This window comes from Macaca mulatta, chromosome 2, assembly GCF_049350105.2.
Source record: "Macaca mulatta isolate MMU2019108-1 chromosome 2, T2T-MMU8v2.0, whole genome shotgun sequence".
Classification (NCBI taxonomy): Eukaryota; Metazoa; Chordata; class Mammalia; order Primates; family Cercopithecidae; genus Macaca; species Macaca mulatta.
In genome coordinates, this window is record NC_133407.1 from 98627445 (window position 1) to 98654732 (window position 27288).

The following is a 27288-nucleotide window of genomic DNA, read 5'->3' on the forward strand; positions in this document are numbered from 1 at the left end:
TTCTGCCTCAGCCTCCTGAGTAGCTGGGACTAGAGGCACCTGCCACCACGCTTGGCTAATTTTTGTATTTTTAGTAGAGGCAAGATTTCACTCTCTTGGTCAGGCTGGTCTCAAACTCCTGACCTCAAGCAATCCACCTGCCTCGGCCTCCCAAAGTGCTGGGATTACAAGCGTGAGCCGCAGTGCCCTGCCCGACTCTGCTCTTTTATACTGAAATGTAACATTTTAAAATGATACCTGATTCTCATCGATTCCTCTGAAATTAGAAATTTTTAAGTGTCCTCTCTTTTCACGTCAATATGCTTGTTTGTATATGTTCAGTAAAAAGCTGTCTTTTAAAAAAACCAGAATATAATTGGGAAAATCAAATATACAAGCAAGGCCTTGCCTGAAATGTCACATTTGTGAATAATCTCATTTAATGGAACTTAGTGGGGCCAATACTTATAAGGTCTTCCCCCCCAAAAAATGGCCTGGTGCCTCACTCACACAGTCCCAGCCTTACAGGAGTGAAGGCTTGACTGAGGCTGAAAGCTTCACGGCAAGATGGCTTACTTCTGCCTGTTGGCCAGAGACCACAGGGCCTCTTCGTGGGCAGCCTGGGTCTGCTCATGACACGGCAGCTGGAATCGCCTACATCCACTCATCAAGGGAGGGAAAGCAAGGAGGAAGTCGCCATCCTTTTTATGACCTAGTCTAAAAGTCACACTGTCTCTTCTGCCTTATTCTATTTGTTAGAAATGAATCACTAAGGCCAGGCACACGGTAGCTCATGCCTGTAATCCTAGCACTTTGGGAGGCCAAGGCGGGTGGATCACCTGAGGTCAGGAGTTCGATACCAGCCTGGCCAACATGTGGCAACCCCGTCTCTACTAAAAATACAAAAATTAGCCAGGTGTGGTTGTAGGTGCCTGTAATCCCATCTACTCAGGAGACTGAGGAAGGAGAATAGCTCGAACCCAGGAGGCAGAGGTTGCAGTGAGCTGAGATCATGCCACTGCACTCCAGCCTGGGTGACAGAGCAAGATTCCGTCTCAGAAACAAACAAACAAAACATGAGTCACTAAGTCCAGTGCACACTCAAATTGGCATAGGAGAGAATTAAGCTCTACATCTTGAAGGAAGGCATATAAAATAATTTGTGAAGACATTTTTAAACCCCCAACAACCACCTTCCAAAGCTCTAGCCCTTTCCATCATTCTAGGCTCCATCCTCACCTTTGGGTAATTTTACGATTTACTGGATGAAGCAGCCTTATAAACAAATAGCGATAAAACAAAGCAGATTATAATTGTGTACTATTGTAGAGGTACAAAAAGTTCTGGAAAGGAGGTTAAATCCAACTGGAATAATCCAAGGGAAGTTCATGAAGGAAGTGGCATTTGACATGAGAAAATGAGAGGACTTTGAGGGTCTAAGATTAGAAGCAAGAAGGAGGGACTGGCCAGGTGATGGGGCAAGGTGGACGTTGGTATGGAGGCAGGAGAAAGCATATGTCGGGGCTGGGGAACTGAGGACAAAATAGTGTCACTGAAAACAGTGAAAATAAAGTTGTGGAAGTTTAAAGAGGAGAATAGCGTGGGAAGCCTCACATGTAAGGACCAGGACATTAGAAATCCAGGAAAGGTTTCTGAATGGGAGACTGGCATGATTAGACCTATGCTTTAGAAAGAACAGCCTAGTGATCCTGTGAAGATCGAGTCAGAGGGAGACAGGCATTTAATGTATTAAATTATCTTAATAAATTAACCACAGGCATTTGGCAGTAAGAAGGCCCAATGGGAAGCCATCCTAATTGGTTGAACAAGTGCTCTGTTCACTCCACGGGGCAGCTCAGAGGCGCTCCACTGTGGCTGCACATTGGAGTCACCTGGGTGCTTCCAAAACACACCAACGCTCAGTCTCCCCACCAGGGTTCTAATTTAACTGTGCAGAGGTGGGTTTAGGCACCCCGGCTGATTCTCATTTGCAGCCCAGTTTGAGAACAGCGTGACTGAGAAAGGGAAGTCAGGCTGATGTCTTCTCAGCTCCAGGCAAATTTGTGGATTACTACTCACTCTTGCCTCATTTTCTGAATTTCTCTTCTACCTTCTTCCTTGGGTCTTTGTCCTTTACTTCTGTGTATTTTTATGACTTTTAGGTTTCCCATGGTAGCACCGCTATTTTGTCTGACTATTCTAACCCCAAACGTGTTTCAAGGTCTCACTAAAATGGAAGGAATCTGATCAGACTGATTCACAGTAAGATATAAATGACTGATGACCCAAAACCCCACCTAAGGGTGTTTGATTTAAATTTTTTTTTCAACCTTAAAAAAAGAATAATTTCACACTTATGGAAAAGTTACAAAAGAGATTTTCTAGATACTCTCTTCTAAAATATATCAGTGTTATTCTCTCTTCACATATACACACTCATATGTACACATGCATATTTATTATTCGGAACCATTCAGAACTAAGTTGCAAGCATATCCCCAAATACTTCAGTGTGCATCTCTGCTGTTGTTTGAATGTGCCTCCCACCCCCCAATTCATATGTTGAAATTTAGTTGCCGTTGTGATGGTATTAAGAGGGTAGGAAATCCAATTAAAATTCATATGTTGATTGGAAGTGGAGTCTAGGTAATTAGGATTAGATAAAGTCATCAGGGCTGGGCCCCCTTGATGGGACTGGTAGCTTTATAAAGACAGGAAGACAGACTTGTGCTGACACGCATGTACTTGCCTCCATGCCATGTGATGCCCCGCACCACTTCCGGACTCTGCAGAGAGTCCCCACCAGCAAGAAGGCCCTCACCACATGTGGTCCCTACACCTTGAAATTCCCAACCTCCAGGACTATGAGAAATACATTTCTTTTCTTTATGAATTACCCAGTCTCTGGCATTCAGTAACAGCAACTGAAAATGGACTGAGACAATCTCCTAAGAACAAGAACACTCTCTTACATAGCCTCAATACACTTGGCCAAAATCAGTACCTTAATGTTTACACAACACACTTCTCTAATCTACAGCCTCCACTCAACTTTTGCTGATTATCCAGATAATATATTTTATAGAAATACAACGAGAAGGCTGGGCTCAGTGGTTCACGCCTGTAATCCCAGCACTTTGGGAGGCTGAGGTGGGGGGATCACCTGAGGCCAGGAGTTCGAGACCAGCCTAGCCAACATGGTGAAACCCCTGTATACTAAAAATACAAAAATTAGCCGGGCATGGTGGTGCATGCCTGTAGTCCCAGCTACTTGGGAAATTGAGGCAGGAGAATCACTGGAACCTTGGAGGTGGAGGTGGCAGTGAGCTAAATTCACACCACTGCACTCCAGCCTGGGTGACAGAGCAAGACTCTGTCTCTCTATAGAAAAAAGAAAGAAAGAAAGAAATAACAACAACAATGCCATCTTTTCTTTACCCCCTTTCCTTTCTGGTTTGGGATGCAATACACAACCACACACTGCATTCACTTGTTATGTCTCCTGTCTTGGTCCTGAGACTGGGCTCTTCACATATATCTGGCAGGAAAGCCACGGAAGCAGTGCCATGTCCTCGGTGCATCCTATCGGGTGGCACACACTGCCCACTTGACCCAAGCGGTGCTGTTAGCTTCTGTCACTAGGTGAAGATGGTTTTTGCCAGGTTTCTCCTAAAGTTAATAAATATTTTGTCAGTAATTAGTAAGAATTGTACAGGGATACACTGTGAGGCCATATAAATATTCTGACCCTCATTAAACTTTCACTCATTTGTTCCAGCATCCATTGATGATTTTTAGCTGAATCCATGATTACTACGATGGTGACCAAATGGTGATTTTCTAACCTTATTATTTTTTTCTACACCTATTAGATGGATTTCTACTATAAAAGAGAACTTTCCCTTCTCCTCAGCTTATTTACTTATTTATATAAACATAGACTCATGAATTGCTGTTCTATTCAATAGGTTGTAATAAATCAGTAACATTTTTTATTTTGATGCCCAAATTGATACAGGTTTGACCACAGACAATCCCTTCAAGCTGGCTCGGATTTTTGACTTTTAAAAGAGGCCAATTTTTTATTCAAATATGTCTCCACATAGTAGGAGTAAGGTCTTGGGAGAAAATGAAGTGGAAAGTTTCGGCAGCGTGCCTGGTGATGGTGAGCAAAGTGGCCTTTACCATGTCAGCGCTCCCTCAACTGTTCCAGCCTCTCGCAGCTTCTTCCTCCTTCCCTGTCCTAAAATGGAATTAAATGCTGGATCTTGGAGGCACCTTAGAGATTATCAGGTCCCCGATTCCCAAACACTGATTGCCAAGGGCTGTGTGACTGCAACCCCTGGAGAGGTAGTTTCTCAGAATAGGTGCCCCTACCTTCACCCCAAAGATTCGGATTCAAAAGCCCGACCTGGTGGGATGAACCCTTTTTGTGTATATGAAGCCACCCAGATGACTCCCATGCTTAGCCAACACCCACCCTACTCCCATAGACACACACACCCTGCTTTCTTTTGCAGGTGAGAAACCAGTGACTCAGAGAGGGGAATCCGCGTGCTCAGGTCATGCTGTGAATGCCAGAACTGGAAGTTTCTTGCTCCATTAACACTGGTTTTTTGCCTGCATTGTGCTATCTCATTACAGTTCTTTGAAAGCTCTGAAATTTTTGGTTGCTAACAATTGTTCTTACAGCAGTAAGAATGAGGAATTTACTTGTAGGATGGACAATGTTTAAGTCAGGTGTTTGTAAACCAGGGGCTGTCTCTGCTCATTTACTTGATTCTTATGTGCAGTGTAGTTGGTTTATTTTATGCTGATCCCCAGAGTTTCATCATTTAAACTGAAAAGAATACTACTACTTTATATGGCCGTTATGAGCATTAACTTTAGAGATACTGTAAGCCTGGCACTTTTGCTAACTAAATATGCATTTACCACCCCCCCACCCCAAATATGCACACACACACACACATATATGCACTCCCCTAATTTCACTTAAGGAAGCACTTTCTGTTACCATTTATCTCTCTCTTACCTCCTGGCCCCTCACTGACAATAACAGCAGTATGTCCTTTTGCCATTGAGAAAGACAGCTGTAAGATAAACAGACACCATTGCATTGTACATACTGAGACCATTGTCTCAGACCATTGTCAGTACATACTGAGACCAATGGTCCCGCTGAGACCATTCTGCACTGTAGCCACCACCCCATCCCCTGGGCTACAGGAATCTGACTATTAAACAAAACTAACCTTTAAACATGTAAACTGTATCCACCCAATAACAATTCAGCCAAAATTCCTTACAAATCCAGACATGACCCAATATGTTAAAGGCTTTGTGGCACTACAGTGAAGGAAGGGAACATCTTTTCGACATGTTTATAAACACAAATAACAGTGCAGGGTGCTCAAGATCTCAAGTAATCCACTGCTGACTTTTTTCATTAGGTGGTCCTTTGTTGAGCTTCAGCTCCCTTCCAATACCTTCCATTCATTTTCTTCATCAAGGACATCTGCAGTGCACGGCAGCATCAGAGGGCAGGTCTCCCGAGCCGCCAGCAGGATTCCATTTCTCCACTTCCACTGCCATCTGACTGCTGATGCCCAGGCCTCCAGAGGAGGAAGGGCTATCCTAATATTATGAGAACAAATGAAGCTAAGAAGTGGTTTGAGTTGGGAACTGCCAGGCCCTAGAGACAGAGAGAATGGTTAATAAATCTGTATTGTACTGAATTAAATAGAGCATCTTAAGCTACCTACTGGGGATGGAACAATGCAGAGACTCCTGTGTTTTTTAGTAACATTAGCAAAAGAGCTTAGCATCACTGATAATTAAAATCACATCCACGTTTGGCTTCGGAATGCATAAGGCATCACAATAACTCAGCACTGAAGGGGCTTGTGGTTTTAAAATAAATCCACACATTCTTTGCAGTGTGCTCCCTTCAATGCAGCCTCATTCCTCTCCTTTTAAATGTGGGTTATTCTGAGTGACTCACTTATCAGTAGAATGTAGTGAAAATGGTGGAATATGACTTTCAACGATATGTTGTTAAAGACACTGAGCTTCTGTCTTGCTCTCTCTTTTGGATCATGTGCTCTTCAGGGAGCCAGCTGCCATGTCATGCAGACACTCAAGCAGCCCTATGGAGAAGCCACAAGGTGAGGGGCTGAGGCCTCTTTCCCACAGCCATGTGAGTGGGCCATTCCGGAAGCAGATCCTCCAGCCCCAGCCAAGCTGACAGACGACTGCAGCCCCAGCCAACATCTAACCTGGAGCCTCTTGAGAGACCAACCCAGAGACCCCACCCAGCTAAGTCACTCCAGAATCCCTGACCCCAAACATTGTGACATGATAAAAATGTGTTGTTTAAGCTACTAAATTGTGTGGTATTCTGTTAGGTAGCAATAGATAATTAACACAGCGCTCTTAATCTTTTCCATAGCAACCGTGACAAAAGGTAGTGTGGGTTCAGCTTGCACCTCCCATGACAGAGAGCGTGCTTCTTCGCAGGACAGCCCCTTCTGTTGCTTGGCTGGTCTGTTACCAGTGCTGCTCACTGAGCTGGTTTTGGCCTCTCTGTAACTTCCATCCCTGGTTCAAGATGTGCCTCATAAAGCAAAGGTGAAGCTTCTCCTCTTTTATGTGACTGCCCTTCAGACAGCTGCAACTCGTGATTATGCTGGCCTCCTGTGTGCTCTTGTGCTGGCTAAAGAGAGAAGAAGGGGAGGCAGCACCTTTTGAGGGGCACAGGAAAAGAGACATAGTCTGTGTATAGGAAAAAAAAACTGCTTTATGCTCTCTTTGGTACTCTCACAACAGTTTTGGTCACCAAAATATGTGGGGTTTTCCCCCACACCAAGCAATTCTCTAATTCTCTGTTGATTTAATTGTAATTGAATTACAATTTAATTCAATTCTGACAGTAGCCAGAGTTAGTGCAGACCACACAGGTTAAGATCCCAGTCCCACAAGACCGCTTCTCACTTCAGACACCAATCACGAATACTAGGTCCCCAGGTTACCCGCAACTTCTCTCTGACCTGGCTACACGGAAGGTTCTTGCAGCTGCCTCATTGGGTTTAATCATTGCTAGAATGGCTCACAGAACTCAAGGAAACACTCTACTGACTTGGAAGATGTTCTCCCCGCCTTCACTGTAGGGCCACAAAACCTTTACAATTTTGGAGGGATTCTAGATGTGTAAAGCAGCGCGGCTGAATTGTTGCTGGGTGGAAACTCCACTCATTACAAAGTATACGACTCAGGAAGAGTCAAATGGAAGAGATGCAAAGAGAAAGGTGTGGGGAAGGGGTCCGCTTCCGTGCCCTCTCCGGGTGTGGACCCTCCCAGAACCTCCACAAGCTCAACAACCTGGAAGCTCTCTGAACCCAGTCCTTTTGGGGTTTTATGGAGGCTTATTGTTTACATCAATAGCTATTAGTTATTAACTCAACCTTCAGCCCCCTTTCCCCTCCCTGGGGGTTGGTTGCGGAAGCAGTGGGGCAGGGGAGGGAGTAGTGGGACTGGAAGTTCCAACTCTCTAACCACATGGTGAGTTCCCCTGTCAACCAGTCCTCACCCCAAGGCTGTCCAGGAGCCTCCAGCCCTTGGTCATCTCACTCTCACACAGAGCGACACTTACCACTTATCACAAGGGGTTTATGAGCTATGTGCCAGAAAACGGGGAGGGGTGGAAACAGGACAAATATATATTTTTTATTATATCCCAATGTCATAGCCTGGAATTAGGCCACAGTCCTTCAAGCACCAGTCCAAGAGAGGCTGGATTCTGGGAGATTTTGAGAAATGGATAGCAGCACTCCTAAGCCACTAGATAACAATCATAGCAGTAACAGTAATAATTAGTGCTGACGTAGCACTTAAACAGGCTACCAGATCCTCTTCCATGTATTTTGTATGTGCTGTCATTTAATCCCCACAAAAGCTCAGAATTATTGCCCCTTTTCACAGAGGAGGAAACTATAGTGCCAATAGGTTATAACTTGCCCAAGGCCACATAGCCGGTAAGCAACAGAGCAGGATTTAAAGTGAGGCAGCCCAGCTTCAGAATACTCCTCCCTAAAATTCAGTAGTCCCTTCCCTTCTGGATCTAGTTCATCTTAGAGCTGCATTGAAAGCTGTTATAGAAACAAAAATTGCAACCATTTATTGAGCATCTGCTATTTCTCAGTACCTGGGCTGAGTGCTTCGTACACACTAGAAAAATTAAGGTTCACGGTCAATGGAACAAATCATTTAACACTTATTTATCAAGCACAGACACTTTGCTGATCCCACTGGGGACACAGTGGTGACTCAGGCTTGGGTCCTGCCCTTACAAATTTTTCAGTTCCAAAGCAATAAATTATGTACAAAAATAGCTATAGTTTGAGGCATAGAGCAAGAGTTGCCCTTTTGGAGAGGAGTAGATAGAGCAATGTTATGTCCTAAATGATCATGTTCTCCCAAAATTCATGTTAAAATCCTAGCTCCCAAGGTGATGGGATTAAGAGGTTAGATCTTTCAGGGGGTAATTAGGTCATGAGACTGGAGGGCTCCTGAATAGGATTAGTGCCCTTATAAAGAGCCTTATAAAGAGACCCAAGGGAGCCCATTTGCCCAGTTCACCATGTGAGAATGCAGCAAAAAAAAAGAGATGCCATCTATGAACGAGAAAGTGGGTCTCACCAGACTCTAAATTTGCTGGTGCCTTGATCTTTGATGCCCTAGCCTCCAGAACTGTGAAAAATAAATTTCTGCTATTTGTATGCCACTCAGTCTATGGTATTTCGTGACAGCAGCCTAAAAGGACTAAGACAAGCATGACACATGGAGAGAGCTGGGGCTATAGGGGTGTTACCTGAGTAGGCTTTATCTGAACTGGTTCTTGAAGGAGGATATGGTTGGGGAAGGTAGAGGTGGGAGAAGGGCACTCTAGGAAAAGAAACAGGACAGGAGTTAAGATGAGAAGAACGAGGCTTCACTCTAACCAAAGACAGAATGATGGGATAGAAAGATGGAAACACCACACTGGGGTGGTTTTTGTTGAATCCTGTGCCTAACATGTGATTTTAGAGAAACCCATGGTCTTGAGGCTGCTGTGGATTTGTGATTTCAGCAAATCTATCCCAGGCTGGAAAAGCAGAGGCCCTGTGAGGCCTTCATCTGGAGCAAATGAAAACTGTCAGACCCTCAGAGCCCCCAGGACACTCATTTATTATGGTGAGAAATATTGATATTAATAAACCCTTCTGCCTGATACAATTTCTTGTCATCACCCTCTTCTCCCACCCCCTGCTGCCACCACCACCAGTTTCCATTTGGAGAATCAAACTGGCCGCAGAGCATCTCACTTCTTGCAGACCTGTTGGATACACATTCATAAATACTCACGGCAATCCTTTTATGTCTAATGAATGGGAGGTGAGGGGTAGAGGTCCTGACTGCCCAGTGGGAGATTTGCAAGCTGTTTTGCTGGGATTTCCTCTCCCCTGTGGGAAAGAGGGAAAGACATGACTCTACCAGCTTCTTGCATGTGATGTGCCTGCATGCACTGGGGGCAAAGTCGTGACTCTGATCCCCAGGTCGGGGGGGTGGGGCATGTTTTTGGGAACTTGTGCTTTCTGAGATCTCAGGGAAGAGGCAAATTCTGATTTTTTGAGGCCTGAAAGTTGTACAATTTGGGGACCTTTTATAAGAAAAAGAATATCAAATTATGAATACAAAGTGAGGCTTGCAAAATTTTTTTTAGAGTCGAGGTCTTGCTCTGTCACCCAGAGTGGACTGCAATGGTGTTATCATGGCTTTCTGCAACCTTGAGTTCCTGGACCCAAGCAATCCTCCCGCCTCAGCCTCCCAAGTAGCTGGGACTAGCAGGTGCGCTTCACCATACCTAGCTCAAAGTGAGATTTGAAAGTCACTATTTATTTAGAATGATTAAAGAAATCACAACAAATTTTAAACCTTAAAAATGCTGATAAATACCATGAATATCACAAAATTCAGAAAAATGTTTTATTAACTGCCACCTGATACAATGCCTGAAAAAGGTGTATTACAGCCATATAAGTAAAATATTTAGGGATCCAGTGGTTTTGGACATGCAGCGACATCCCCTGAAAATAAACGACAAGTTATTGCATCTCACCTCTTACCATTAAGAAAGAAGCCCCATGCCTGGGAGGCCTCTTCAGGTTCTAGAGGCAGTACTTAGTGATATTGCTCTGACCCATTTACCAGGTAACATGGAAGGCTGTCAGCTCTGAGTCACAGCAGGTATAAGATGCAATGCCGTATTGCTTGGGCCAAATGATTGAGCAGACCCTATTGATATTAGTTATCTGTGGTGGAAGAATTCACCATGTGAAGCTGGTGGCAAGCTCCAATAAGAGAATCATAATGTAGACCCCAGAGTCCTGGAGCAAGGCCATGCCATCTGCAGAGGAGACCTTAACACTACTTGAAAACAGCTCCCGGCATGCCACTTCCCTAATAGAGACGGAGCATCTGACAAGTGACCATGTGGCCAAAGCTACCCAGCACGAGCTAAGTAGTGTCTAACCTACCAAGCCATAAAGTTGGCAAGCCTAACAGCAATCGTGATAACGGAAACAGTACATCTGGGATTAGCTGTGAGCAGGCTGGAGGGTGAATGTAAGCTGTGCTAATAGATGGCCCAGACCCCATGGCTCTATCACTGCTGTATCAATGTCTCTCCCTTAGACAAAACTTGTGGCCACATGAAGTGTGCCTTACAGCCAAGCTGATGGAGGGAAAAAAGGGCTGAGATTGGTTCAAGGAAGTATAAGCTTGGTTTGGGGGTGCTAGCCAAAACTGGACTGCTGTGGCACTGTAGTCCCATTCAGGGTGGTCCCAAAAAACAATGGTAAAGAGGAATCCTCTCATTAGACTGAACACACGGTCATTCACTTTGTGTGGGAAGAGAAATGGCCTGAAGCAGGAATATATAACTCAAGGCTATGAAAAATGACTAGGCCGGTTGGCCAGGGGCCTGAAAAGGGAAAGAATGTAAGACTGAGGACTGGGACAGAGCATGTAGTTGGACCTACGGGAGCAGGCATATGGAGTCAAGACCTTTGCAATGCATGTTAGTGCCCACTAGGGAGCACCTACCGTGGAAGAGGTACTTCACTCTGTGAAGATAGGGTTCCTTCCTTTAGGATGTGGTTAACACCCTAAATCAAAGACTTTTATATGAGTTGGTATCCCCAGTAGGAAGAATACATGGGCCCAGGAACCAAGGAGTAAGGTTGGGAAAGGTCCTGCATACCAGCATTCCCAGGGTCACACTTGGCAATTAATGCTTGTCATTGCTGCAACATTAGGCTCTGTGGGTCCAAAGGGCCTGCTTCCCAGAGGGAAACACTCGCACCGGGGGACATGGTAAGTGTCCCATCAGACTTTAAGCCTTAGCGGCTTCCTAGTCACCTTGGGCTTCTTTTGCCAAAAGACAAGAAGGCAAGGCCCCCATGCTAGCCAGGATGATTGAACCTGATTGTCGGGGGAGGTAGGGCTGCTGTTCCACAGTGAAGGCAGGGTGGAATAAGGTTGACACTCTGGTGATCTGTTGGGGGCTTTTCTTGGTGCTCTCCTGCCTACTTTTGATGGTAAATTGGTGAGTGTAGCAGCCATGGCTTGAGAACAGCAAAATGACCAGAAACTTGGGGATGATGGTTTGGGTCATCCTACCAGGTTAGGCACCTTGACTAGCAAAGGCAACAGTAAGAAGAGTATAAAATGAGTGACCTTGAGGCCAACTACGGCCACGCAGGGAATACACCACCCCTCTAGTCTGGCATAAAAGGCTGAGGATCCTTGCCTCAGTTTGGGACAATTCAGAAGGCCTATCTGAGCTCCAGAACATCATGGTAGAATTGGCTGAGGCCTCTGTTGCTTCTGCATTGCAGCTCAGCTCTTCTCTCTGCTCATTCCGGCTCCCTCACTCCCTTACAGGTGTTGTTCCCAAGAGCAGGCAAACAAACTTCCCATACACAAACACCTGTCACAGAATCTGTTTCCTAGGGAGCCTGACCCCAGGAGTCCAGAATTTTCTCCAAGCTCTTGACATGAGTTAGGGGTGTTTGCCCCTACATGCAATGGTTCAACTACGGTAGACGAGGGAGGATGAGGTAAAGCAGAGCTCCTACTAACCCTGCATGAGCATAGAGGATAAGCAAGACATCAACCTTGGTGGTTTAAGTCACCTGAGATCTGATGGTTGTTTGTTATTACAGTACAGTCTAACTCTCCTGACTGATACAGAAACACAATGATTCTGCCTTTAACAATTTATAGATTCTGGTCTCCGTTCAGAAGTGGCCAATCTTAATGCATAAAGCAAATGTAGGTCTGCACTTACGGCTGACAAACTAGAGTCAAGCTAGAAAGAGTCAAATAGAGTCAAAGAGGCTAAGTGCCATCATTGGGGCCTTTTTTTAAGAAAAAATTTAAATTTAATTTTTTTTTGAGACAGTCTCACTCTGTTACCCAGACTGGAGTGCAGTGGCACAATCTCAGCTCACTGCAACCTTCACCTCCTGGGTTCAAGTGATTCAACCGCCTCAGCCTCCCAAGTAGCTGGGATTACAGTCATGTGTCACCATGCCCAGATAAAATTGGGGGTTTTCTCGAGCCGGACTGAGAGTTGCAGGATGGAACTCAAAGTTGCTTGGGGTGCTTGTTGGACAAGTCCGGAACATGGAGATGAATTACCAGACAGCAGGTCCTGGTTAGAATCGGTTTTCAGGTCACTGCCAAGACCTTTTTGCAGGCAATCCAGATGGGTCTGGACTTAAGTGAGAAGTGAGTCATCAATGCCTGTATCAATGAGAAAAATAAAGATTAGTAATTCAGTGTTGGGTTCCATGTGTTTTTTTAGTGGGAGGCATGAATCCAAGACAAAGGCCTTGGCACTACACAGTGCATTCTTTGACAACAGCTCTTGTTAAGGATCTTTCCACGGAGTTTTAAGCAGTGGTTGTTGCTGATAAAAGTTGATCAGGCAGGGAGCCTTACATTATGGTCCTGTCTGTGTGGGTGAAATGTCTTGAGTCTGTGAATGATTTCTGACGCCCTTGTTAGTGTCCTGCAATACAACACAATGTTATCTGGCTTAGGAATGTGCTACTGGCCTCAGCTGCCGAGGAAGAAACCAGAGTCTCATCTGCTAATAATTCATGAGAGTTAAGTTTTGGGAATTTGTTTGTTGTCTAATTAGAGCCATGGGCAGTACATCTGACCTCTTCAATCCATTTTCTGCACAAGTCTTGGCTGGTTGATTATTTCTAATCCCGTTTTGATATTTTATTACTTCTGCTGACTACAGACAATGTGGGCATTGACAACACTAGATTCTGTAGGTTTTTACAACTTTAAGAACCAACCTATTGAATACATGTCCCTATGATTGTAGAGTATTTTAAACCTAGTAATGAGATTTTCTGGAGGTCTTTTGCTGGTCACCATTGTGTCAGCCTTGGAACATAGATATGCTTCTACCCATTTTGAAGAGACATATAAATTACTAAAGCGTTTCCATACCAATAGCATTTTCTTTATCTGGATAAATTTAGCTTGAATATTAATTATAAGTAGCCCCCAAGGAACAGAAGAAACTGCTTTCTTTTTCTTTTTCTTGGCAGTTCTCTCCTTGCTCCCTTCTTGGTTGTGAGCCTGATAAGTAGTTCCACTCTTATTATACTGTTTGTCCAGACTAGAACATTTTGGAACATACCAGTTAAGTCTTGTGTTTCCTAACATCCCCTCTCTTTTCATGTGGATTTTGTCATGGGCTACATAAGCAAGGTGGAGGAGGCAATTAATTCCTTTCATGCCAATCAAGATATGGATGTAAAAGATACTGCCATCTCCAAAGGTTCTGTGCTGAGTCTGAGACCTTATCCAAAATCTTCTCAGCTGAGTTAGGAAGAAGACAAATGCAGTCTGAGAATAACCAAAAACCTTAGCTGTGCTCTTATTCAAAGCAAACATCTTTTTAGGTAACACATCCCCAGAAATCTTAATTCCTCCAGAAATTCCTCCATTGTGATAAACTGCCCATGGACACAATATGGGTCAGACTCTGAAGAACTAAGTATACTCAGCTCAGGTAAGGGCAGCAAATTTGCTCCCCCAGGAGGCCAAGCACTGGTGCAACCTCCTGTGCAGAACAGATCGCATCCCAGAGATTAGTCCCGTTCTTTTTCTCTCTTACACCAACACTTCCCACAAAGTGTTAGGCACTGTGCTAAGCCTTTCACAACAACCCTGAAGGGAGTATTAGCTCCATGGTACAGATAAGAGAGATCACAGAGGCCAAGAGGCTAAGTGAGTTGCACTGACTGACCCTGGATTTAGGCCCTGGTCCGTCTGCCTCCAAAGCCTTTGCACCTCACCTCTCGGCTATAGCCCTTCCTTACTATGCACAATGGCCCCCTTTCTGCAGTACTAGTATGAGCAGGAGACAGGTTTCCTATCAACCTATGCATCTAGGGATTACAGCAGCAGAAAAAGAAATATTTTATTCATCTAATTGTTTATTCATTCCCCAATCCATCCATTTAACAAATATTTGTTGAATTGTTACTACGTCCAACACTGAGCTAGATGCTGAGGTAGAGAGGTAAACACTGAGGAAATGAGACACTCAAAAAACAAACACACAAATGAATACATAATTACAAACTGTGATAAATTTGGGTAAAGAAAATTGTCTTCCCAGTGCATTGCCATCTGCAGCCGCAATATTGGAAAAGCAATTTCAGTTGTGTAGTTTGTGAATCAGAACTGAAAGAAACTCTGGTGCAGCACTGTTCAAAAGAAATATAATGCAAACGACATATATCAGGGTAAATTTTCTAGAAGCCACATTAGAGCCAGTGAAAACAAGGAAGTGAAATAATATAACTTATTTAACCCAATGTATCAAAATATCATTTTAACAAGTATCTCACTATTAATGAGGCATTTTGGGTTATTTATTCAGATTAGGTCTTCAAAATTCAGTGTGTGTTTTAGGTTTACAGCACATTTCAGTTCCAACTAGCCTCATCTGAAATGCTCAGTAGCCGCATATTGACAGTGATTGCTGTATTGCATAGCACATCTTTACGGATACAGATAGTGCAACTTTTGCCCATAAGTCAGTGGTTTGCAACCTTTGCTGGCATGGAATTATCTCAATGCCAGTATCGTAGATTTTCATCTAATTGATGTGGGGGTAGAAGAAGGGGATTGCCTAGATATCAGTATATTTTATGTCTTCCCAGGTGATTCTAATGTATAATGAGGGCTGAGAACCACTGCTCTAAGCAGTAGCAGTTTTGTACCCAAAGTCTTCAAATTATGCAAGGTAACAAGCCTGAAGCCCCTTTAACCCAGGTAGATAATCTGCGCACCATCTTCTCTCCCCGCTGCAAGCTCAGCTCTTGTCCCAGACTCTAGGCCAACGACCTCAGCCTGGGAAGCTAGGTTGAGGAGCTCCAGGGCAGCCATGTTGCCCCATCATCACTTTGGCTGCCGGTCTCATTCTAACCTTTTTGCTCTGGCTCTGACAAGTCTTCTGATTCCACCATTATTTTTTTTTAAATTTTATTAACAAGAATGAGCTTGAATGATTCTGCCTTCGTCATTGGATTGTGCCCTGTGTCTAAGTCTCTCTTGCCTGCCTTCTGAGAAACTGCGCAGTGTCTCTAGCCTTGTCAGTTCTCTCTCTGGTCGTCTGCTGTCCTATCCACTTGCCTTCTCTAAGACCTACTATGGGACTGTACCCTTTCTGTCACCTATTGGGACACTTACCACCACTTACCAGGTCCTTCCGATGCAGCAAACTCACTGTTCCTCCTTTTCCCCTCTTGCCAGGCCCCATTTCTCCAGATACCAGGTCCCACTGGCCTGACTGTTTTCTTCATCCCCCTCCTGACTTCTCTGAGCACCTGCTCCAGCTTCCCTCCATCACTCAATAACCCTGCCCTGTCCAGTCCACATCATAGCATCTTCAGCCCAGGCCCCTTTAGCATCCTGTCATAATGGCTCATCAATCTGTATCTAGGCATTTCAACCTGCCCAGGAAACAGGCAGCTCTGCTTATTTCTATTTTTATCCCTCTCTCTTTTACTCTATTTTTTATTTTACTTTCTTTTTTCAGTCTCCTCTCCAGTTGCTTCTTCTCTGGATCTGCCACCCCCAGAGGAGGGAATAGAAAATCTAATAAATAGTGGCGCAAACACGTTTCCCACACCAAACACAAGAGGTGTTTGTCTCTGAGCTAACTCACTGCCTGTGGCTGCTTCAGGGGCATGAATAGGGCTACAAAGCCAGCTGAGAAAATCCCTCCAGGAAATTTGATTTCAAGCTCACAGTTTTCCCTCACAGCCTCTTCACAGGGGTCACACAAGTTTTTTTTCTCCAAAAGTCCTGAGTATTGCTATCATCAGCCCTGGCAGTTCTGCTATGAAGGTATAGAGCCCTTGGCCGAAAAGTTAATAATTTCCATGCTATTTTGCAAAAGCTTACAGCTGGTGTCCCCAGAGTCAAACTTGTCAGATAAATAAAATTAAGGCTGTGAGGCTGTTAATCTAAAAATCTGCCATGATTCTATTTCCAACAGAGACTTAGGGGAAGATGAAGATAAAGAGAAGAATAATTTCTAAATCAGTTCATCACACACACGAAGGCCAGGACTTAGGAGGCTCTTTTGTGTGAGGGAGGGCAGGAGGGATGACTGTCTCAGCTCTGGTGAATTCCCATTGCTCCAGGCCACAAGGTGCAATTTCTGGAGCAGCTGGCCACTCTGGCTGTGTCCTTGGCCCTCTCCTAGAACTATTGTGCCATAACTTGGCCTGGCCGTTGGACAAATGTGTGGTTTGTCTCTGGATCACTCAATCCTGTCCATTGACTTGAAATGCTAGAACTTAGCAGCAGCAATGGATGGGGTGAGCATTGCAGAACAGTAACATGAGGCCTGTGGAGTCCTGGGGGATGGATGGATGGATGGATGGATGGATGGATGGGGGCTTACTATGCTGACCATGAATAGAATTTGTACTTCCCTCTTATGTATAGTCAGAGATAATATTTTGAAACATCAATTGATACACTTTTTGTCCCTGATAATATATTTTTATTTTTTGGCTTTTCCACCTAGTATCTTCTTCACAGGATTGCCATGAGAATTAAATGAGATAATCTGGGAAAAGCTGTTTAGCTTTGGTATTAATTTACAGTGAGGGATCATTATATGGCAGCTATTGCCATTATCCTCCCCATTTGACGCTAATAAGTTGGTAGAACCTGCATTAGTCCTGCCCCACTAGAAAGCAACTGCTGGCTTGAATTTCTTCAGACCCTCACTCTTCCCTTTTAGAGGGAGAACAGCACCACTGAGGCTTCCCAGCACCAGTGTAGACCAGCCCTTCCCTCCCTCAAGTGATCACACAGTCTGAGCTGGAAGAAAAATAGAGCTGTGTGTATGTCGGGGTTAGGGTTATAGAAGAGGTCTGCTCTTTTGGTTTTGAAAATTGTAACATATGGGAGAATTCCTCTGTGGTTTCTCAAAAAAATCTTATATGAATGGAAGCTCTCACTGTTCGTTTTAGGAGTCCAAACCCTGTGACTCTGATGGTCCTTCAGACAGGAAAGAAATGCAGACCCAGGTGGGTACAGAAGAAGAGGCGGCAGTTTATCCTCCCTCAGCTCCTTTCATGGAATTGAGATAAACAGACCTGCAGTGATTTTCTGCAAATGGAGGGGTATCCCTTGCTCCCACCACCCCTGTACTCACTCCAAAGATCATTGTTTGCCCCAAATGTCAAATATAGTTCAAAAGGAAGCAGATCATAGCTGGAATCTGGCTCTGTTGGACACTAGCTGTGTCTTTTGGGCAAATTAATTCTCCCCTCCAAGTCCCTGAGCTGAGGGAGAAGAAAGAGAAAGGGCCATCTTTGAGAAACGATGTTATTTGAGTTGAGTAGAAAGACGCTGGGGAAATCAGCCTTTTTGGCTAGAGGCACAGTCAGTAACTCCTCCAGGGGTCTTCTAAGTCCAAAGCCCCCAAAGAGGGCTGAGCTGGGAGCAGACAGAGCCCTCTGTGGCTGTGCAGATGGAGACAGCTTGATGAGAGCCAAGCCTTCTTCTCCCCATGTGCAATCTGCTGCTGATAGAGCAAAGGCTGGAGCTTGGCAGAAAGGTGACTTGTCAAATAGGCGGCCTCCATGCATGCTTAAGACCTAGATTTTTTTTTCAAAAAGTACATATACTAACTCCAAGAGGACTGTCCTTGAAAGCAGAACAGCTGCTGCATTTTCTCTGTGAAGATGTCACCTGTAACTCTCACAACTTCTATTTTTCTGGTGCTAGGCAACAATCATAACAAACCATTTTCACCAGTAAAAACTTGCATCTGCAATCACAGTTAATCTGCATGTTTTTAAAAACTGTATTTCAGAAAGGGTCTCCAGTCCTCCAACATAACATCCAAAACACTCGTTCTCTTGTGAGAGATGTAAACATGTAAGTGAGATAGATAAGGCATGCAGCTGGGATGAGATCCATTTATTATGAACACGTGGAGCAGTGGTGGGAGCAGTGAAATGGCAGAGAAGCCACGTGCCCCTTAAAGAATACCTCAAACATGGAAATTCAGCTTTGGGGAGCAACTAAATTAGTAAAAGTAAGATTTTTTTATATCATAAGATTTTTCTCAGGATTCCCTTTGATAAAGGGTTGTTCCGGATCTCTTACAATATAGTATGATTTTTTAAAAGCCCATCTGTTCGCAACGTGCAATGTTTGCAAAAGCACAGTGGTTGGTTTGTCTACAAGAAAGGAGGATCTACTGTTTATGTGAAAATGGCAAAGGCAATGTCCAGATGACTTGCAGAAGCACTTTTCCTGGAATTCTTAAGTCTATTTTCTAAGGGATTGTCCCAGTGAATCATTACTATGACCAGTACAACCGAGACAATTGTCAGCTTGTGAGTAAAGTGATGAGGAAGGAACAGGGGATATTTTGTCACATCAGCAACAAAGATGATGGAGGATGTCAGAGATGGACCAGGACTAGTGAAGCAAGCTTGTGTTAGAGCAAGACGGGGCTTCGACCTGGAGAGGGGTCATGGGCCCGGAACCAGACGGGTAGTTAAGAACCAAGGAATTCATGGAAGCCAAAGGATAAGGCAAAGCTGTGGTTCAGAATTCAGTAAAGAACCAGGGACTCAAATGTCCTGAGACTTCATGCAGGCAGAAAGCTGAGCTATAGGTAAAATGAAGGCTGGAGGGTTCCTCAGCTCCAGCCAAGGAACCTCAGGCCCTGTAGGCATGGAACAGATGAACCACATTTTAGAGGTATGGGATCACTTGCCTGGAAGGCAGAGCCAGAGGTTGGGCTGGAGACAAGGACTCACATGTAGTGGTTTATCTTTGGAAGCGGTGATGCCATAATGTCCAAAGAACAGGAAATTAAATTTTATTCTCTGCTGCCTCCCTGTCTATTTATACTCCCAAGATTTAATCTTTCTGTAATTCTTGTTACCTGAGTAAGGTACATAGCCAACTTGTCAGGTATCCAATAAGAGAGATAAGGTGCTTTTTCCAAAGCCACATCTACTGCGTATTATTGGACTGCAGGGAGTTCCTCCAGGAAGGAAATTAAATCTCGAGGGCCTCAGCATTTGACTTGCCTTTTTCCTTCCTGCTGCTGCAAAGTTGCAGATGTGGTAACTGGTACCCTAGCTTGGAGAAGACCCAGGTGGTCTCCACCAAGGAGGCACAGGAGACGGCAATAGTCTCTTCTGCCTGCCCCATGACCTTGGGATGTTGAAAACACGTAAGGAAATAGGAAGAGAGAGAGTGGCCCAAAGCGCTCCCTGCCTGCATCAAGCATTTTACCCAGAGTTATTCCTGAATACAGGTATCCTGAGCAGAATACCTAATAGGGAAAAGATGATTAAAGATCAAGTTCCTACGAGGAATTGTGCATATTTGGGTTAATGCAAGTGGGAAAGGGGGAGAGAGAAAGGAGAAGAGGCAAAAGGCCCCAGCCAAGGCAAACTACTGCAGATGTTTTGTTTTTCTGTGTCAGGTAGCACTGATTTTTTTTTTTTTTTTACTTATAAAATATAATAGGAATAATAAATAGCAATATATGAATAGCAACATAAATGTACAGATTACAAAATAACTTTTAGAGTCATAGTTATATTATATTATTTATTTATATATTTTTTGAGATGGAGTCTGGCTCTATCTCCCAGGCTGGAGTGCAGTGACATGATCTTGGCTCATTGCAACCTCCGCCTCCTGGGTTCAAGATATTCTCCTGCTTCAGCTTCCCAAGTAGCTGGGATTACAGACGTGGGCCATCACGCCCGGCTAGTTTTCGTATTTTTAGTAGAGGCAGGGTTTCACCATGTTGCCCAGGCTGGTCTTGAACTCCTGACGTCAGGTGATCCACCCACCTCAGCCTGCCAAAGTGCTGGGATTACAGGCGTGCACCACCGCGCCTGGCCTAGTGTCATAATTTTGTATAAAACAATAAATAATAATACTTTATTAATATATGACCAATGATGGTTAAGATTTTTCTGGCTTGTTTTTCTGCAAACTCATTTATACTTTTAGCAATTTATTTTCCATTAATATCATTGAAGACAATGTGAGTTTCTCTTGGCAAATGCAAGACTGGAAGTTGATAATTGATTCTTTTTAATTTTGAGAAGGGTCTGATGATGCAACTGGTACTGAGCTATTAGGAGTTTCTACAGACTATGGCAACAGACAAATTCATCAGATAAATTTCTGGTAAATTACTTTGAAATACATAAATTTTAGTATATCTAGAGCTGGTGATTCTCATGAAACAATTTTTCTAAAAAGATTTCACTCTTCATATAAATCAGTTTCATATAGTCTGAATTTAATTTTAAAGTAATTTTATACAATGGCATTTAAAATTTTCATCTAATACTTTCTGTAACTTGTGAAAGTCCTGCAAGAAACCGAAAGTGGTTTCATGGTTTTATATAATACAGAACACCTGCTTATGCATTCTGTCACCATATCTTCAATTACAAAGGAAATGAGTTATAAAATTGTCCTCGTTATATTAAAAATTGGTTCACCTAACACTTTGTATGAAAATTATGTTCCTTTCCATTGAATGCAATAATCTTTAAATTTAATTTCTCTTCCAAGGCTGTGGATATTTTCTTTGCACTGTTGCAGCAGTTTTCAAAACCAGAGTCTAATCTCATTAAATAACTCCTGGCCGGGTGCAGTGGCTCACACCTGTAATCCCAACACTTTGGGAGGGAGAGGTCAAGAGATTGAGACCAGCCTGGCTAACACGATGAAACCCCATCTCTACTAAAAGTACAAAAATTATCTGAGTGTGGTGGCACGTGCCTGTAGTCCCAGCTACTCGGGAGGCTGAGGCAGAAGAATTGCTTGAACCCAGGAGGCAGAGGTTGCGGTGAGCCGAGATTGTGCCACTGCACTCCAGCCTGGAGATAGAGTGAGACTCGTCTCAACAACAACAAAAAAAGAACTCCTTGTGATGCTTTATTGCAATATATATGGTTTTATTAATTTACAGACAAAGTTTACTGTCTGAGCTCTGGCATCAACTGGCTTGGCATTCAGGCCACATTAACATTTGTGCTGATGGTGCAGGGATGGTGCTAGGGTTTGAATATTTGTGTCCCCTTCGAAATGTATGTTAAAATTTAACCCCCAATGCAATGGTATTTAGAGGTGGGGCCTTTAGGAGGTGATTAAGGCATGAGGGCAGATCTCCTGTGAGTGGAATTATCAACATTATAAAAGAGGTTCCAGCGAGCTGTTCGGCCCTTTTGCTCTTCCTCTCTTTCTCCCCATGAGGACACAGTGTTCCTCCCTTTTGTCCTTTTAACCCCCCTGCAATATGTGAGAACAAAGCAAGAAGGCCCTCACTAGACACCAAATGCTAGCCTCTTAATCTTGAACATCCCAGTCTCTGGAACTGTAAGAAATAAATTTCTGTTCTTCATAATTTACCCAGTTTCACCTATTTTGCTGGAACAGCACTACTGAACTAAGACAGAAGGGTTCTGGGGACAGGTAGGCAATGTGGCTGCCACCAGTGGTCCTGCCACCACTCTCGCGCAGAGTCCCCCCTCTCTCTCAGGGCCGTGGCTGTGTGGGCCACCACTGCTGCTCTGTTACTGCTGGACTGTCATCATTTTCCATCTCGGCCTGGGTCCTGCTGCGGGCTGCCAGGCCAACCACTTGGCATGCATGTGCCCCTGCCCACTGTGGCGGGGGACTCAGCCTATCTCATTGTCATCGGGCATCTCCTCTGCTCCCACACACTGTCCTATCTGACTTCATTTACAAAACACAAGAGTCAGATAAAAATGATAAGATAAGCAAATTCACAGCAGCAACGGCAGAGTGTTAAAACAAGCACAGGGCCCCTTGTGAGGGTGGGCCTAAGTGATGGCACAGGCTACATTCCCATGAAGCCACCCCTGCTTGTGGGACAGGGTCAGCCATGTGATGGGGGCCCCATGCTGGACTTAACACGTCTGGGCATGCATAACTGAGTAGTAGGGTAAATCCTCTACATCAATTTTCTGTTTTTCCCATACAAAAAAGCACAAAGAAGTGTGTGCTTCACAAGGGACTGGGTTGGGAGAATAAGAAGCGCCCATTCCTGGACCCCGGCCCAGTCCTGAGGATGGGCATCTGACTGAACCCTTTGCAGAGTGAGGTTGCAAGCAGAAGCTGAAGGAGCCGTTTCTCTCAAGGGCCCTGTGAATGTGGAGAAGCCTACAGGGATGCTTGGGGGCTCAGGTGACTGCATGGCACAGTCTCCTACAGCTCTGAAGAGCAGTAAGCCAGGCACTGGACCACTAAGAACTCCAGAAAGACCCAGTTGGCCTGGTCCCTCAGGGCAGCAGCTCTGGGAGGCACCACCACAGCTTTTCACTGTGGAGATCAGCAGCAGCAGGTACGGCAGCATCCTGATCTCACAGGCCTTCCTGCCTTGCACGGAGGAGCCAGGTAGGAGAGGAGCAAGACCTGTAGAAGCCCGAGTGATAGAAGACTACTCGTGGGCTGGTGTGAGTCATGCTCAACAAAGGGGGAAGAACAGGTAAAATGGGGTTAGAATCATTTCTGGGACTCTGTTTGTAACCAAGGGTCCTAGGGAAGACTGGTTACAGATGTGATCTTGGTGTTGAGCACTTAAAGGCCCAAGTTGGACAGGCTCTATGAAGGTCGGCTGTGTGAGTAAGTAGCGGGGAGATACCTTTTAACCTCGTGGGAAGAGGAGAAGAGACATTCTGACCGTAAAAGCTGCCCAGCGAAGGCATGGGCTGCTTTGAACCAGTTCCAACGCAGATTCTGGGACTCTGGGTTATGAATCGTGGGGAGAAGATGCAGGAAGAGGGTGGGAGTAAGGAGAGGGAATGTTTTTCAAAGTGCTGCTGGAGGGACTACTTGCATTGGCAACATTTTGACAGGAGGGTGTTGAAACGCAGACTCCTGGTCTCCACAGAAATTCTAATTCGGTGGATCTGAATATGGCCTGGGAATTTGCATCATTGACACACACCCCTGACATTTCTAATGTGCACTAAAGTTTGAGAACCACTCTGTGGTCTTTGCAGCTGTAAGACTTGATGCCTCTATATCTCAGCACTTTTCTTTGACACATGCCCCTAGCATTTCTATGTACATTAAAGTTTGAGAACCAGTATACTAAGATCTTTGCAGCTATAAGACTTGATGCCTCTGCGTCTCAGCACTGTTCTCCCTGCCCTTACAATAATGATGGCAGACAGAATCCCCGAGTCTATAACCCACTGAGGTCCCCCAGGCCTCCATATGAGATACTACAAAAATGAGCAGGAGACAGAGTGAGTCTCCTACTAATATTTTTTAGCATAAATTAAATTTTATTTTCACGAAACCCGTCAGCAGTTTTTCAGAATCTGACTTTGCGATCCAAACAACCCAAGCACTAAAAGGCACAGGCACTGAAAAAGACTATCTCCTTGACAGTCTGAGCCTTCTTCTCAACTGGGCTCAACCTTCTGTGTGCTTCTTTCCTGAGTCCCTCCTACCGCTGATACACCTATTGGAATAGTCTTGCATACAGTCTTCTTTGCAGGACTGTATTCAAGTCTGAACAAGCATCAGAATAATTTTTTTCTTTAACAGGTATGGTGTCACGACTCAGACAGGATCAGAGTCATCATTGGATCCCCAGGCCTCTCACCCAGGACCCCAGATGCCCACCTTTGAAGCTTTCATCTTCACTCCTGACTGACTGACTGGGGCTCCACTGGTGAGCCTGACTCCCGATCCAATCCAGGGCTCCAGATGACAGTCTGTTGAAGAATGGGCAGCACAGATTATGATCCTTGAGATTCTGAGTATACTCTCGAAGCTGGGTTAGTGTTCTAGGCTTCTCTGCTTGTAAGAACTGGGCTATAATCCCAGGCAAACAAAAGGCTGGGTTGGAATTTCAGGTTTTTCTGTAAGAAAGAGGCTGAGTTAGATTCCCAGGCTTTTCTGTTTTAAGACGTAGAGCTGGGATTAGAGTGCCAGGCTCCATTGCTTGTGAGGTATCATGAGTTATGAACATGGGAGCTTCTCAGTTGGCTGAACCTCACCCCAACCTCCTTCCGAAACCCCTACTGACTATGTGCTCCCCCGTTTAGGCATTAACTCTGTCTGCTTCCCTTCTCATTGATATGATTTTACTAAGGACAGTTTGGGACTTCCCTAAAGTGGCATCTCTAAGACCTCTCTCTTCCTTTTGCTTTCATTCCTCCTTCCATTTTTGATATGTCCTCCTTTAAACTCCCACCTCCTCCATATTTTTGTTCAGCCCTGCCAGACTTTTCCCTTCCCACTCCAGGCTCTCAACTACCTACACTCACTGGAGCCCCATTGGAGACTCTATGGGACTCAAGCGCCTCCAAAAGCAACTACATTATCTTTAAAATGTCCTCCATAATATTGGTAAAAAATATTTTTGCTCTCACATTGGTCAGGTAGCAACTTGTTCCATTCACCAAAAACACAATTTGGATAAAAAAATTAAAGTTCTGTAAAGACGAGAGCCAATCTTTCATATAAACCAGTGAGTTCTGTATTACTGTGTTTACCTGACTCATGGCTACAATTTTGGAATGGAAGCTATAAGGTCTCCATTTGCATCTATCTGTATTTTATATATGAACACATGTATGTTATGTATATGTGATATTTTCCTACCTCCTGATGGCATTACCCAATTAATTTATAAAACCCTATAAAGAAACTCTATTCTGATAGGCTTAGGGACAAATTGCTTATATCAATTAAATATTTATAAAGCTCTCAGAAATATAGGAACTAACCCCCAATTTTTTTTAAGTTCATGTGACTTTGGGAAGTATTTGTTAGATAAAACTGGTTTAAAATTGTTGATTCAATAAAACAGCTGTCTTCTGAGTTATCACATGTATTAAATTCATGTGAGTAGAATAAAAATTTTATAAATGAACTTTTGGACAATAGTTATATTTTATAATAACTGCCTAAAAATGGTTTCTGAAATCTTTTTGGTAACTTGCAACCTTAAAATTATGCTAAGTAATTGATATTCATTAAATATCTAGAGTATTTCTAAGCCAGATAAACCACTGAAAATTTATTGCTAAGAATAGGTTTAATTTTATATATTTTTGGCTTCTTATTTTTATATGGTATAGAGAGGCTAAATATATTTAGGTCTGTTAATAAATATTCTTTTGCCATATTAAAACAATTCTACTATAAGGAAGTACATACCTATAAAAATTGTGAGATGGTATATTCATAAAATTTGCTGATCTGCTATAGAATGTTGGTACATGATGGACAACTCACAATTGTCTATAACCTAGTTTTTTCTGTTACCAAAAAAAGAGGTTACTTATGGGTAAAAATTTTAACCAACATGTGTAAATAAAACTACTAGAACTAATAAAGGTAAAGGGAAATGACTTGCAAGCACAATTTGCAAAATAGGAAGAAAATGTTTATGGGAAAAATAAAAATAACTGTCTTAAAGTGAAATGACTGGCTGTTCCAGAATGAGAAAGAGGAAAACATAGAACAAAATGAAATAGATATAAAAAATTGTAAAGGGAATATTGGGTCAGAGCAATTAGGCAAGACAAACAAACAAAGGGCATCCAAATTGGAAAGAAAGAAGTCAAATTAGCCTTGTTCGCAGATGACATAACCTTAGACCTAGAAAAACTGAAAGACTCCACTAAAACACCGATAAAGCTAATAAACAAATTCATAAAGTTTCAGGACACAAAATCAACATAAAAACTGAATACAGTGGCTCACATCTGTAATTCCAGCACTTTGAGAGGCCAAGGTGGGTGGATTGCTTGAGCCTAGGAGTTTGATACCAGCCTGGGCAATATAGCAAAACCAAGTCTCTACAAAAATATTTAAAAATTAACCATGTGTGGTGGCATGCACCTATAGTCCTGCCTACTTAAGAGGCTGAGTTTGGGAGAGTTGCTTGAGCCCAGGAGATCGAGACTGCAGTGAGCCATGACTGTGCCACTACACTCTAGCCTGGGTGACAGAACGAGACCGTGTCTCAAAAACAACCAAACAAAAATGCGAATACCAAAATCAGTAGCATTTATATACCCAATAACGAACAATTTGAAAAAGAACTCAAGAAAGCCATCCCATTTACAGTAGTTACAAAAAATATAAAATATCTGGGAATCCATTTAACCAAATAAGTGAAAAATCTATATAAGGAAAACTGTAAAACTCTGATGAAAGAAATGGAAGAAGACACCAAAAAAGAAAGATATTTTATATTCATGGATCAGAAAAATTAATATTGTTAGAATGACAATACTCAAAGTAATTTACAGATTCAATGCAATCCCTATCAAAATACCAATGTTATATACCTACTATGTACCCACAAAAATATTTTAAATTTTTTAAAAAAATAAAATAAAACAACATGCTTCACAGAAATAGAAAAAACAATCCTAAAATTTATATGAAACTACAAAATACCTCAAATAGCCAAAGCAGTTCTGAGCAAAAAGAACAAAGCTGGTGGTGTCACAGAACCTGACATCAAAATTTACTACAAAGCCACAGTAACCAAAACAGCATGGTACTGGCATAAAAACAGACACGCAGACCCATGGAACAGAACAGAGAACCCTGATATAAATCCACACATTTAAAATCAAGTCATCTTTGACAAAGGCACCAAGAACA

At 43.5% G+C, this 27288-nt stretch overlaps 2 long non-coding RNA genes across 2 annotated transcripts in view; one reads left to right on the plus strand and one right to left on the minus strand.

The window, feature by feature from the left end:
- The window catches only part of LOC144339096 (uncharacterized), a 112417-nt gene extending 86877 nt beyond the window's left edge, over positions 1-25540 (plus strand). The window contains exon 3 of the long non-coding RNA XR_013413767.1: positions 24208-25540. This is a non-coding gene — a long non-coding RNA (uncharacterized LOC144339096). The remainder of the gene's footprint in view (positions 1-24207) is intronic.
- LOC144339104 (uncharacterized) overlaps positions 4029-27288 on the minus strand; it is a 36172-nt gene continuing 12912 nt past the window's right edge. Inside the window, exons 3-8 of the long non-coding RNA XR_013413776.1 lie at positions 24286-24524; positions 6408-6694; positions 5235-5674; positions 5015-5072; positions 4483-4819; positions 4029-4222 (exon numbers count right to left, since the gene is read on the minus strand). This is a non-coding gene — a long non-coding RNA (uncharacterized LOC144339104). The remainder of the gene's footprint in view (positions 4223-4482; positions 4820-5014; positions 5073-5234; positions 5675-6407; positions 6695-24285; positions 24525-27288) is intronic.